The 14,835-nt window shown below is 31.6% G+C and overlaps 1 pseudogene; it reads left to right on the forward strand.

Annotated features, from left to right (window-relative positions):
- Positions 1-12,096: 12,096 nt before the first annotated feature.
- On the forward strand, positions 12,097-14,566 carry LOC141670789 (luminal-binding protein 5-like; annotated as a pseudogene).
- Positions 14,567-14,835: the final 269 nt, after the last annotated feature.

The raw sequence follows: 14,835 nt of genomic DNA on the forward strand, positions 1-14,835 counted from the left end.
AAATCCATGAGAACATGAACTTGGAGAGCTTAGCGCTATTACACGGGATTTCAGTTTTGATCGTGTCCGACAGAGATCCCAGATTCAACTCAAGATTTTGGAAAGGATTTCAAAAGGCATGGGGCACCAAGTTAAACTATAGCACAACTTTTCATCCACAGTCAGATGGCAGTCAGAGAGGACAATTCAAACCTTGGAGGACATGTTGCGAGCATGTACATTAGAGTGGTATGGAAATTGGGATGATTGTTTGCCTTTGGTTGAATTTGCTTATAATAACAGTTCGCAGAGCAGCATTGGTATGGCTCCTTTTAAGTCACTCTATGGGCGCAAGTGCAGAACACCTATTTGTTGGAATGGAGTAGGAGAGAAGCTTTTAGAGAGTCCCGATCTAGTCCAAGTCACTACAGATAAGGTAGCAGTTGCTCGAGAAAGACTTGAACAAGCTCGATCTAGACAGAAGAATTATGCTGATAAGGGTAGATGAGAATATGAATTTAAAGCAGGAGATAAGGTCTTCCTTAAGGTATCTCGTCAGAGAGCCATTCAGCGATTCGGTCAGAAGGGTAAGCTAAGTCCGAGGTATATAGGACATTTTGAGATTCTTGAGAGGGTTGGAGCTATGGCATATAGAGTCGTTTTACCTCCACAATTGTCATGGGTGCACAATGTGTTTCATGCATCGGTTCTGAGGAAGTATGTATATCATCCTAATCATGTTGTTCAGTATCCCTTGGATACATTTTGTGAAGATTTATCTTGTGAAGAAGAAGCTGAAGCTATATTGGCGAGGGAGGAGAGAGTGTTGCGTAAGAACACGATCCCTTTTGTTAAAGTTTTATGGAAAAATCATGATGTTCGAGAAGCTACTTGGGAAACTAAGGATTCAGTTCGCGCAAGATATCCGTACCTCTTCGAATCAGATACTTCACTAGAATTTTGAGGATGAAACTATTTTAAGGAGGGAAGAATATAATACCCCATATTTTATTTGTTATATTGTTGGTGCAATAATTTAGTAAATATATGATTCATTATTTTTAGAATTCAAAATTATGGAGAATGTTTTATTTAGATAATTGGTTGTTTAAAATTTGAATTTGTAACTATCTTTTAGTTGTTTAAAATTTGAAGTCAAACTACTAAGTACATGATAAGATATTTTTAAACAACTAATGGGGAGATGATGTGGAAAATGTAAAGAAAATTATGGACAACAGTTTCATAATTTGTTAGAGCTGCTTATTTTATAAATAGAGTCACCCTGTTAGTGCTATCACACAAAATTTATCTCAGAGCACAACTGAAAGCCAACAGAAATGAAAACTATTAATAGTAGAATTATATAACTTACTAGCAAGAGAAGAGGTGGTGCATAGGAAAGAAAGTTTTGGCGTACAAATCGGACAATGTCACAAAAGAACTAACTGGTTGGAGTCACGGTTAAGTACTGGGTTGTCAAAGATTTAGAGGAGAAATAGATTCACAAGGAAACTAGGTTAAGTCTTAACAAAAGTTTTAAAGAACTGTACACCTTGTGGAGGTTTAGTTAAAAATTTAATCTCCATATAATTTAATGACTATTATTTATATTGTATACTAATATTAGTCATTTTTATTTTCAGGTTTATAATTATTTGTACACATTTTTTTACATACTTATATCATGCTCTAAATTGAGGTAAGTTTTATCAAATTATTATATTATTTGTTTATGTGTTTATATATTGTGTTAAGTTATTGTTTAATACATGTTTAATTGATTTAATTGATTAATTGTTATTTGTACGGGCTAGAAGATGTTTAATTAGTAGTAATCTAATTAGTCATGTTCCCTGTTGTTTTTGTTTTTAAATTTTATGTCATTAAGTTGGTTTAAGAAATTATATGATTCTCAGATTTATACATTTTATTAATTGGCTGATATGGTATATTTTAATATTATTAATGTGGCTAGTTTTCTTAATTATTATTTACTAGTTATGTGTGTCAGTTGTTTACAATAATTATCATGGTATATTGTGCTAGTTTGTTAATATGTAAAAATATTTGTAAAATAAAATATATTTTCACAAGATTTAGTTTATTAAGATTTATTAAAATTGACCAAATATGTATTTGTGGGACTAATGATATATAAAGTATTTTATTTTATAGGACATATGTAGTCAAAATATTATGTTAATTAAGTTAAGTAATTAATAATTGATTGTTTGTTTATCTAAAATTATAAATTGTTTACATTTGTCAATCATATTATGTTATTATCTTTTCCTCATAACATATTTGTTACCTTAGTCTCATTTTTTTTACCCAATATATTTTTAATTATAGTATCTAATACTTGGGCATAATAATATAAAATTTGTAAGTAATGTTGTAGTATTAATGTGCAGAAGTAAATTTGATAATCTTGTTAGTATGATAAACAAAGAGCATTCTATATTTATTTTTATCATTTTCTTAAATTTTTGTTATAATTTAATATGTTATATGAATGTATAATTTAAGTTTGTCTACTTTTATAAAGTTACATACTTAAAGATTTCTACATTACTTTTATAAATTAATAAAATATCTTTTATATTTTATGAACCAGCTTGTATATTATTCAGATTATTTGTTAGTTAAATGTTTATACTATAGCATGAGATAGTGATCATCTGTATTAGTTGTGGTAACTGTATAAAATATTATAATTTTGTTAGCTTACTTCTTGGGTTTTAGAGTTTGGAGGTTGATATTATGGATTGGTTTGGAGGTTGATTTGGAGCTAGATAGTGATTTAATATTTTAGACTCATTCCAAGGACGAGTATCCTCCATTTCTCTCCATTTAAAATATATTTTTATCCTCTGTACTTATTGTCTTATCATATTTATCTTATCATATTTTTTTTGTTAAGTTGTACATCTTGTATATGTACACTTGTTAAGTTTTACTCAGCCATCTTTGATCCCTATTGTTACTTAACCACTTTTGATCTATGTTGCCTATCACTATACTTGATTTGTCACATGCAACTTTTATTTTCAATATTATTGGCAACACTTTGTAATCATTTGTTATGGGCTCTTAAACTTATCTGTGTTAGACGAGACACATGGAGTTTTTGTAGTCTTTGGTGCTCTCGGCACTAACTCGTATCAGTGTTGTGAGTATACGAGCATGTCTCTGGGGTATGAGACATGATTAAGATCATGATCATTTTGTTTTTTTGGGAAATGTCTTATACATTTCATTTTGTCCTTTTTGTGGATAACCGGAGAAGAAACTGTTTGAACTGTGCTTTGCTTGGTGTTTACTAGCGAGCAGAGGTTTTATAAGATGCCCTTATTAGTACCCACCTTACTTGTTCTCAGCCATTTCTTTGATTTTATTTGGATTAGTTTGTTCCTTGATTCTAAATAATTACTGTCATATTACTTATCTTCTTGGCTAATTGTTAAAATCAAATATATTCTTTTGCTTTATCTTTTAATGATATATTCGTACTGGGCATTTGGCTCACTCGTATTTATTTCTTTCCACAGGTAGTCGGGGGTAAACCGGGGGTGTGATGAGTGCTGCCCAGATTTTAGCTTGTTTATCTAGTTGAATATAAAGTCAAGGACATGTTTTATTCCATATTATTTTGGATCTTGTTAGAGAACTTTATTTTGGATCTTTTGAACTTTTGTTAGCTTAATAAATTATGTTTAGCTTGGTTTTACTTCCATTAATAAATAAGGCTTAGCTTGTGTAGCCTCTACTTATTTAAGTGGGGTGTTACAACGTTGGTATCAGAGCTTAGGTTATAGTTTCTTTAGACTGTCCTTTAGGATTTAACCTGTGAGTTTTTGGTTGACTTCATACGGGTAGATTTAAGATTTTGGATATGATTTTATGATATATGTGTTTGTGCACTCATAAAATTTTGTGCAGGACGGCAAAAGGTAGCAGTAGTCAAAATACTGGGGGGAATGATAATCAACAGATTGTTATGGATAGGAGTACTTTTATGGAGATGTTGCGGGAAGTTCAACATGAGCAGAATCCCACTGCTAACGGGCATGATCGAGATGGTCAAACTATGTTTGATCATTTTATGAAGTAAAGACCCAATTATTTTAAGGATGCCAAGACTCCCACGGATGTTGAAGCTTGGATAGATCACATGGAGAAAATTTTCAGGGTCTTGGAGTGTTCAGAGGTGGAAAAGGCTCAATTTTCTACTTATCGTCTTGAGGGGGATGCTAATACTTGGTGGATTTAATGGTAGCCTCGCATGCACCTGGCTATGAAAATACTCTTACTTGGAATGTATTCAAAACTCAGTTTAACTAGAGGTGTGTCGCCCTCCAAACCCGTGGTCTAGATTTGGGGGTCACTAGCCAATAAACCAAAATAAAATAATCACAGTGGAATAGACATTAATACACAGGATCGATCGCAGGTTATAGTATGGAACAGACATTAATACAAACTAAATGATCTTATAAACCATAAATCTAATTAGTTTTACAACATACTCAAATTTTATTACAAACCTCTAGACTAGCTAAGCGTCCCAAACTATCTACCTGGAAAAACCCCAAACTATCTACCAGCACACAAACTCTGGTCAGACCTGGAACTTAAGCTTGTCCTGGCCTAGCTAAAAGAATCAGGATATGAAACAAGTATGAGCGAAAGAAATGCTCAGCAAGCAGTAAATAGCTTATGATTTGGAATAACAACAACAATATATCTGATGAACAAAACCAAACCACAATATCTGAACAGTATCAAAAACTGATATATATTTGATAATAAACAACATTTGCAATATATTTTATTTTGGGATTGGAATTCTCGAACGACGGTGTGTTACCGCCGGTGATCAGCCGCGGAGTAACACCGATATGCCGAAGCATATCCAACTAAACAAAAGGTACCCAAGGCACATATCGGCCTAGCAAGGTGTTATATCATATATAACACATAGCTCACGTTGGACCGCCGCCACGGCCTCTCACACAACCATCCAACCCATAAAAACAATTTTCCGTCAAAGGAGTCGAATCAAATGACATCCTTAACCACATAACTCCCCATTTCTCATGGTCCGGAGTTATCTCAACAACCAATGGCGAAATAACCAGAATAATTAGTTATTCACTAATCTCAATTCAAAGCTTCACTGTATAGAGTAAGTTGTAGCGAAATGTAAAAATATTAACTATTATGAACTTAGAATAGTAGAGAAATTGAAAGAATAAATTAAGAGTCAATATTGCTTGAATGATAAGTGATGACATAAATAATTGCATAATATGATTCGAAATAACGTCACTTGAACGATAAGTGAAGTTAGGGTACATGCCTGGTATGCTCGATAATCTCTTACTATAATTCTGCTTATAGCTGATGGCTACTATCTCCGTCTAACACTTTACCACACTCCTTGCTACTTGATTCTATAAACAAAAGGGCTATCTTAATTGACAGAACCAAACTCAATCGACGTAGCTACACGTCTTGACATCTACTCGATCGTTTATAACTAAGCATGGCATTTTAAACTATAACAGATAGCATGCATATCATATAGCACATAATCATGGTATTCTTATAACACGTAATCACATATTTCATGTAACACATAAGTCAGATCATTAAAAGATATATCTCAGCGCGTTAAGAATGAAAATCAGGTCAATAATAATATCTACCGATCATATACCGACTTAAACTGATACAAAAATCAAATTAAATTGCAATACAAAAGAAATTAGGACTCAAAATTATTTTTATTGAAAGCGCAATATTTTTCTGAGTCTATATGTGTTCGTTTCGTATTAAACGGACGAACGATTTAATTATTATGAATAAAATAAGAATTAAATCAATTAAATCAAATAATAATAATAATAATAAATTTTTAAATACCAAAATATAATTTTTAAAAGCTTAAACGATTTTTAATCAATTAATTGAATTCATAAATAATTAACTAAAATAAATTATAAATAATTAAGTCAAATTAGATTTTTGAAAATAATAAAAGAAAATAATTTTAAGAATTTAAAATAATTCAGAAAATTATTTTTAAAATTTAAAATAATACCTAAATGATTTTTGTAATTAAAAGAAATGATTTTTAAAAATGAAATTGAATTTTTGAATTAAAAATAAAAGAAAAATCTGGAAAACAATTTAGGGGAAAGGGGTTAGGGTTACAGGGAATCAAATCCGGGTTTTAAAAATAATCCAACGGGTCGGGTGGCCGGTCGTTAAGAACAGCCGCCGGAAACCCGCCCTTTTCTGGGAATTTCCCAGAATCCGGTCGAACTCCGGCCGGTGTTCAAACCTCCGGCCACTCCTGCTTCAACCCCAAAATAGCACCATTCCAGCGGGGTTTTGACCCGTTTTTGTTCTAAATCATCACCCCAAACTATTCCTGACATCAACAATCACAAACAACGAACCGAGCTCTGATTCCGGCGAGAATCGTGCTTTATCCGGCGACTTCATCGGAAAAGTCGAAATCACACAATCCTAAATAAAATCTAACGTTCTATATACGGAAATGAAGCTGGTAATCAGAGGAACTCAGTCGTATATTCACAATCATCAAAACATCATCAATAAGAACAGAAAATTCAATCAAAACTTCGACTTATTAAATCGAATTCGTATTACCAATTCTAGCAATCATTTGATGCGTTTTTATATACGAATACGTTCAAAATCATCTCAGGAATCTGATTCAAACATCAAAAACAACTGACAATTAACAGAAATTAAACACCTAATTCTATTAAAAATGAAGAACATCGTTTTTGTAAAATACCGAACCTCAGTTCGAGATGTTTGTGCCTAAAGAACGGCCTTGAATCAAGCTTCGATTTGCAATTAAAATCACTACAAACGGATGTCTCTAGCTATATCAATTGATCGACTTTGTTCAAGAACAAACCCTAAAACCCTAAATCCCCCAATTTTATAATTTCTGATTTTTTTTAGGCTATTTTTAATAATTTCTAAGAATAAAATAAAAATAAAATAAAATAAATCTACTATTTATATATATACATAAATTAAAACCCCAAAAAAAATTAAGGGTGTTTTTATCCCCTAATTATATTAATTAGGGCCCCAAAATAATAATTACAGGGAATAATTTTAAAAACGATAAAATACAAAATTAATGTCAAAATTTTCCAAAAATTGCGAATAATTCGAAAATACAAAAATAATGGGTATTTGAAATACGAATAATTTTATAAAAATAAAAACATGAATTTTGTGGGGTTTGTCGTCCCGGTGGGGTCCCGGTCCGTTGATTTTTGGAAAACAGAACAATCCCTAAATTACCAGAAAAACCCGATAACACATAAAATGCATTGAAACAAGTGTAAAATGAAATAAAACGAGTACCTTAATAAATATGCAAGTAAATACGTGTTCGAATTGCATATCGATTCATATAATTACAGTTTAAACACATTTTAATCAATCGAAAAATTTTCTGGCCCGCACAGAAATACACATAACAATTGTAACATCAATTATCATGGTAGTAATCACTTTAAATTTATAAAACACACAATATTTATTTATTTAACATATAATATTCACATAAATTTCCCGGATATTACAAGAGGTACTTTCCACCCAGCATACGTGAGGAATATGTAAGGGAGTATCAGAGTATTACTCAAATAGATGATGAGTCGATGGCAGACTTTCAAGTCAGATTTCAGAGGTTAACTGGTTATGCGAGATCTGTGGCTCAGTCAGAAGCGAATAAAATCATGAATTTTATGTGGGCATTGAAGAATTCCATCTGCAACCATATCATCCCTGACCGCTACACATCAATGGATACCTTTGTTGATAGTGCCAGAGATCAAGAGCTTCATCGGGCTGACTTTCTCAAGAAACAAGACATGCAAAATCAGAAAAAAAAAGGGAAGAGGAATTTTCCGATCATCGACATGGATTTCAGGAAAATGGTGGGTCTTCAGGTGGATTCAAATCAAATGATCACAGGTATAATACTCATAATTTTCAGCAAAAGAATGGAAATCAAGGAAATGAACAAAAGAGGTCTTTCAACCAGACTGGAAATAAGGAAGCATCTAAGTGTGAGCATTGTGGAAAGATGCATGGAGGAAGCACTTGCTATTAGGCTACTAGAGCATGATTCAATTGTGGAAAGAAGGGTCACACTATTCGAGACTGACAGATGCCACCAAAGAAGCCTTGGGATCGTAGAGATCAGGGAGAGAAAAGCAACCAGAAGATTTCCGTTCGTGTGTTTTCCATCACTGCAACGATGCTGCAAGTACTCAAAGTACCATTTCAGGATCACTTTCTGTTGGTTTTATAAGGCATTAGCATAATGTAGGGTTTCTTTTATACATTTTCATTCGTGGGCTTTTAGTTTAGGTTTTTATGGACTTAAGTTTTGGGCTACGAAGAATGTCCTCTATTACCATTAACTTTATTTACACTTTATTGTTAAAATAATTAAGTTTTATTTTTTAATAATAATTTTCAGTAAGTGGAACATTCTAACTAAATTAACTTTAGTGAAAATAATATATATTTAAATAATTAATAATATTTATATCTAGGGCTGTTCACGAACCTAGCCGAGCCAAGTTTTTATCGAACAGAGCCGAGTTTAAAATGTATATATTATGACATCCATACGGTTGGATCAATATAAAGTATTTTTAAAATAATCAAAACAACAAATCAAGACTAAACACTTGGTAGCGGTAATGGCCAAACTAATGCTTGACTGTTAAAATAAAAACCAAATAAAATTATTTTGATCTGAAAATTTGGTTATATCATTAAAATATATTTATTTTGACATCCATACGGTTGGACCAATTAGAAAAAATTTTAAACAAGTCGAGATACTAATACAGGACTAAACACTAGTTACTAGTACTAGTCAAACTAATGTTTGCCTGTTAAAATAGCAAACCAAATAAAAATATTTTTATCTATAACTTAGGTTATATCAATAAAATATATATTTTATGATATCCATACAGTTGGATAGATATAAAGTATTTTTAAAATAATCGAAACAACAAATCCGGACTAAACACTAAGTAGCGTTCATAAATTGGTGTTTCATTTTTTTTAAATATTTTGCATCGATCCAACTGTATGGATGTCAATAGATATATATTAGTGATATAACCAACGTTTCAGATTAAAATAATTTTTTTTGGTTTGCCATTTTAAAAGTCAAACATTAGTTTGACTAGTACAACTACCAGTGTTTAGTTCTGAATTGTAATTTTGAATTTTTTTTAAAAAATTTATCAAATCCAACCATATGGATGTCAATAGATATATATATATATATATATATTAGTGATATAACCAAAGTTTCAGACCAAAAATAATTTTATTTGCTTTCTCATTTTAACAGTCAAACATGAGTTTGACTAAAATAGCTAATTAGTGTTTAGTCCTGAATTGGTGTTTCAATTTTTTTAAATTATATTTCATCGATTCATCCATATGGATGTGAACAAATATATATTTTAGTTATATCACCAAAGTTTCAGACCAAAATAATTTTTTTGGTTTGCCATTTTAACAGTCAGACATCAGTTTGACTAGTACAGCTTTAGTCCTGAATTGGTGTTTCAATTTTTTTTAAATATTTTTCATCGATACAACTATATGGATGTTAATAAATATATATAACCAAAGTTTTATGCCAAAATAATTTTATTTGGTTTGTCTTTTTAAAAGTCAAGCATTAGTTTGACTAGTTCAATTAACTTTCATCAATTTTATTATTTTAACAAATAAAAAAAATTAAAAATTCTTTTAGCGCACAATTTTTTTTAAGAAATAATTTTTTTATTTGGATAACGTTTATACTCTCCCATATATTCATACTTTCAAAATATTCACTAACATTTAAATATGTTTTTTTATTTAAAATTAAAATTTTAAAAAATCCTAATTACAACCGAATTACATAGAAATACGAACTTCGAAAAGGGCGGGAAATTTCCCTCACTTTTTTCAAAAATTTTAAAAGTGTGAGTAAATTTCCCGCCATTTTGAAATATAAAATTTGACCGAAAACGGTTGAATTTAAGAGTGCCAAATAAATTACTTTTTATTAGGACTAAATTCGACCGAAAAAAATTCGTTCGAATTTAGGGAGCTAAATTCGACCTCTTTAATATCGACCGTATTAATTTCAACCGTTTTCAGTTGAAATTGTTTGAAAATACGACCGTTTGAATTCGACCGAGGCTCGTCGAATTTAGCCGTGTCCAAAGGATTTGACCGCGTGCGGTCGAATTTAACCCCAATCGAATTTTAATCAGTTGTATTTAACCTTATTTTCTTGTAGTGAAATTTTTTATAACAAAGAAATTTACTAATTAAAATAGTAAATACTTAATAATTAAAATTTACTAATTAAAATTTTTAAAAACAAAGAAATTTAACCTTATTTTCTTGTAGTTAGAGATACTATTTCAAATAGTATAGTATTGTAGTGCATCATTGTGATCTCTTCATGGTGAATCTCATTACCAATTAAATTTGTCTTTTAAAAAATAGCATTTCATTATATAATAAAGCAATTAGTTTGATTCAAAAAAAAGCAATTAGTTAAGCTGTTAAAGCACATAAAATAAAGAAACAAGTTAATCATGTAGAATTATACATAAGTGGAACCATGGCTTTTGCAAAAAAAACAACCATCAATTTATTGAATATTTTTAAAAAAATGAGAATTACAAGCCATAGTTTGAACCCTATATTTTAGTTCATAAATTGAAACAGTGGATGACTTACTACTTTATTATTAGCAATCACATCTCCTTCTGGTTGGGGTTGTGGTTTTGGCTGTATTCCGGTTGTGGTTCTGGTTCTCGTAGTTCAGTGACTAGCCTAAGATGGAATGAACGGAAACAAAAATTCCTCCCCAATGCTTGCGAAAAAATTCCTGGCACCCGTCCAGAGCGTGCCCTCCTGCCGCTTCTGCTTGATTCTTGGTACATTTCATATCTAGTGTTAATGAAATTTTCGTCTCACCATTTTCTTTTGGATTTATCCTTTTCATTGTTACCTCAGTTGTTGACAAAAAAATGAAGCGAGTACAATGTATATAAAAGTAATTGATAGTGATACTTAACATCAAATAAAGTGTGGGACTCAAGGTAAGGGTTGAAAAAGGAGTTAGCAATTACTTACACTTTGAACTGTACAAGTGATTAATGAAATGTTCACTTTTAGTTTTTCTGCATTGTATTTATAGGAGGCAGGGAAGAATAAGTACATCCATTGAATTGTAAGATGAGAATGTTAGGGAAAAAAATAGATTTTATTCACTACGCCATAGATGGCCTATCGCAACCCCCTCCCTAAAGAATGTTACCTAATATGTTACCTTAGATAGGGCAGTTATGAGCTAATTTAACATTTTCTTTTTTATGTTACCTTAGCCAAAACTGTGGTGTTGCATTAGGTCGAAAGTGTTGCAGCTTGCAATATTCTGGTCAAAGTGTTATCTTAGAGTATCAAAATATAAATATGATTTTTTTAAGATTAATTATCAATTTAAATTCATTTTCAAGAATTGAGGGTGATATACAAATAGAATGAATAAAATCTGTGACGATATGCGAATTTTGTACATATTAAAACTTAAAAAGGTTAAAAGAGGAATTAATTAGCAAAAAAAAGTTAAAATAAATATTTTAAACCTAATAAAATTTTAAAATAGAATTTTTAAAAATAATAAAACATATAAATTATTATCGTCTTGATATGGGCATTGTTATATAAGTAAAATAACAAAAATAAAATATTTGAATATACATATTTATATAAAAAATAAAATAAATAAAATATATAAATATTTGAAAATAGATTTATGAAATCTTAGAAATTTGATAAGGAGGTAAAATTTATGAAAACATTCAAACCCGGCGCCCAATTTTTTGGGTAAAAGGCCGCCTATTTTCAGCCCGTTAAAATTCAGCTCTCTCGGTCACATTACTCTCTCTCTCTCATTCTTTCGCTCTCATTCTTTCGCTCTCATTCTTTCGCTCTCTTCTCCCCTTTGTGCTCTCTCAATCTCATTATTCTCTCTCGATCTCTGGCTACTATCTCTCTATCTACTCGCTATAACTTGAAATTTCTAGTTAATAATTAGGTATTTGTATTTGAACTTGGGGCTCAATTGATTTCAATATCAAATTAGGGGTCAATTGAATGTCAAATTGGGGGTTTGATTCTTCATTTTGAGTTCAATTAATTAACTTCATTTGATCTCTTGACGAAAATGAAGGATACGGCTCAAGCATTCCTTGGGAAGAAAATTAAGGATGCCGTGGTCACTGTTCCAGGTAATAAAATTGTCTTATCTTTCACTTATACTCAATGATAATGGCAATGTATTTGATTTAATGGTTGTTTATATGAATTTTGCAGCTTACTTTAATGATGCCCAAAGACAGGCTACAAAAGATGCTGGTGTTATTGCTGGACTTAATGTTGCAAGAATTATGAATGAACCTACTGCAGCTGCTATCGCTTATGGACTTGACAAGAAAGGTGGAGAAAAGAACATTCTTGTTTTTGACCTTGGTGGTGGGATATTTGATGTCAGTATCTTAACTATTGACAATGGTGTTTTTGAGGTTCTTGCAACAAATGGAGACACCCATCTGGGAGGTAAGAATTCTACTTGCCACTAAGTAAATGTATATGTTTTTACTTTGTGTACTATATAGTTTGTCATCCAATTCTGTCATTGAATGAGGGAGGGGGTAATTTAATTTAATATTGGCAGTGGGTAATAACTATATAGATGGAAAATGATTTTTTTAAGACCAAATTCTCGTTGTTTTGCCAGTCAGGTGTGTAATTCAGTAATTGTTGATGGTCTCTTTTTAGTACCATTTGATTACTATAAGCTGTTGATTATTGTAATTTGTCTTTTTATTTGCAAGTTATACTGTGAGGAATCCGTCTAAAGCTTTAATTTTATATGCAGGAGAGGACTTTGATCAGAGAATCATGGAATACTTCATTAAGTTGATCAAGAAGAAGTAGAAGAAAGATATCAGCAAGGACAACAGAGCTCTTGGGAAGCTGCGAAGAGAAGCTGAGAGGGCCAAGAGAGCTTTGAGTAGCCAACATCAGATCCGTGTAGAGATTGAATCACTCTTTGATGGTACAGATTTCTCGGAACCACTTACCAGAGCTCGTTTCGAGGAGTTGAGCAATGATCTATTTAGAAAGACTATGGGTCCGGTTAAGAAGGCCATGGAGGATGCTGGATTGGAGAAACGTCAAATTGATGAAATTGTACTTGTTGGTAGGAGTACCAGAATTCCTAAAGTTCAACAGCTTCTGAAGGATTACTTTGATGGAAAGGAGCCTAACAAGGGAGTGAACCCAGACGAGGCTGTTGCATATGGTGCTGCTGTACAAGGAGGCATCTTAAGTGGAGAGGGCGGCGATGAAACTAAAGGTACACATCTTGTTTTGCAGAATGCATTCCTAGAAGATATTTTATCATTTATCTTTGTTGCCAAGATACAAAAAGATTATTACTAATAAGCCCTTTTCTTAAAAAAAACAGACATTCTGCTTTTGGATGTGGCTCCCCTTACCCTTGGTATTGAAATCGTTGGCGGGGTGATGACCAAGTTGATTCCAAGGAACACCGTCATTCCAATAAAGAAGTCCCAAACTTTTACAACTTACCAGGATCAACAGACAGTTGTGTCTATTCAGGTACAACTTTTACAACTGATCTATAACATATACATCTTGTATTTAGTTGCATTTTCTGATTAAATATTCAATCTTGTAACAGGTCTTTGAAGGTGAAAGGAGTCTGACAAAAGATTGCAGGCTTCTGGGGAAGTTTGATTAGGTTTATTTACAGCAAAAATAGAATGATTAGTATAATTTAGGTTTATTAGCAAAAATACACCTTAGTTATCCACTTTAGTTACAACAACTAGAGCAAGTTTTACTCTGTTATAATACAGGTTTAGTATGCATGATAAAAGAGGTAAATCTTAAACTGTTTTGTGACAACAATATGCTTTTTCCATGCATACACAGAAGAAAATAAAAATTTCTTATTAAATTTGGCAAAGAAATTAAATAAAGAATAATACTTTCTCCCTATATAAGTTTCCAAAATGAAAATAGAAATGCAAAAGTTTGAGTTATAGTGAATGGATAATTAGTCGGATCATAATTCAATCTGCACTAGAGTCCAAAATGAAAATAGAAATGAAAAAGTTTGAGTTGTTTATTCTAGTTTTTTTATTTATTTCTGAGCTAGTATAAATTGTATTAAATCTGTGTGACCTGTCATGTGCTGCATCCTAGAAAAGCCATCTTTAGTGATATCGAAAACCTCAGTACAGTACAAACATAGACAACTTGATTATTGACTTATTTCCCAATAATCAAATTGTATATTTTATATTGTGCCTGTCAATTAAGCTTATATTGTCCCTATAATCATATTATATATTTTATACTGAATCAGGGTGTTGCTTTTAAGGTATTTTTTTGTGTTAGTTCTTTCCCCCTCTGTGTAAATGTAATTTGTTTTAGCTTTTAAGTTTTTCATCATTACTTAATTTTGTATTTTGATGGTCAAAAGCTTAGGTCTTGTGTTAGTCAGATGATTGTGTTCCTTGTTTCCTGTAGCTATGGTAGCTCTGACAGAATTGATTTGCTGGAAAATAGTGGCCAAGGCATTTTACGAGACTGGAATTCGCCTAGTTATATATCAGAAACCTGTTACATCTTATTTCTCCAAAAGGCGGAAAGCAAATAAGC

Source organism: Apium graveolens, chromosome 7, assembly GCF_009905375.1.
Source record: "Apium graveolens cultivar Ventura chromosome 7, ASM990537v1, whole genome shotgun sequence".
Taxonomy (NCBI): Eukaryota; Viridiplantae; Streptophyta; class Magnoliopsida; order Apiales; family Apiaceae; genus Apium; species Apium graveolens.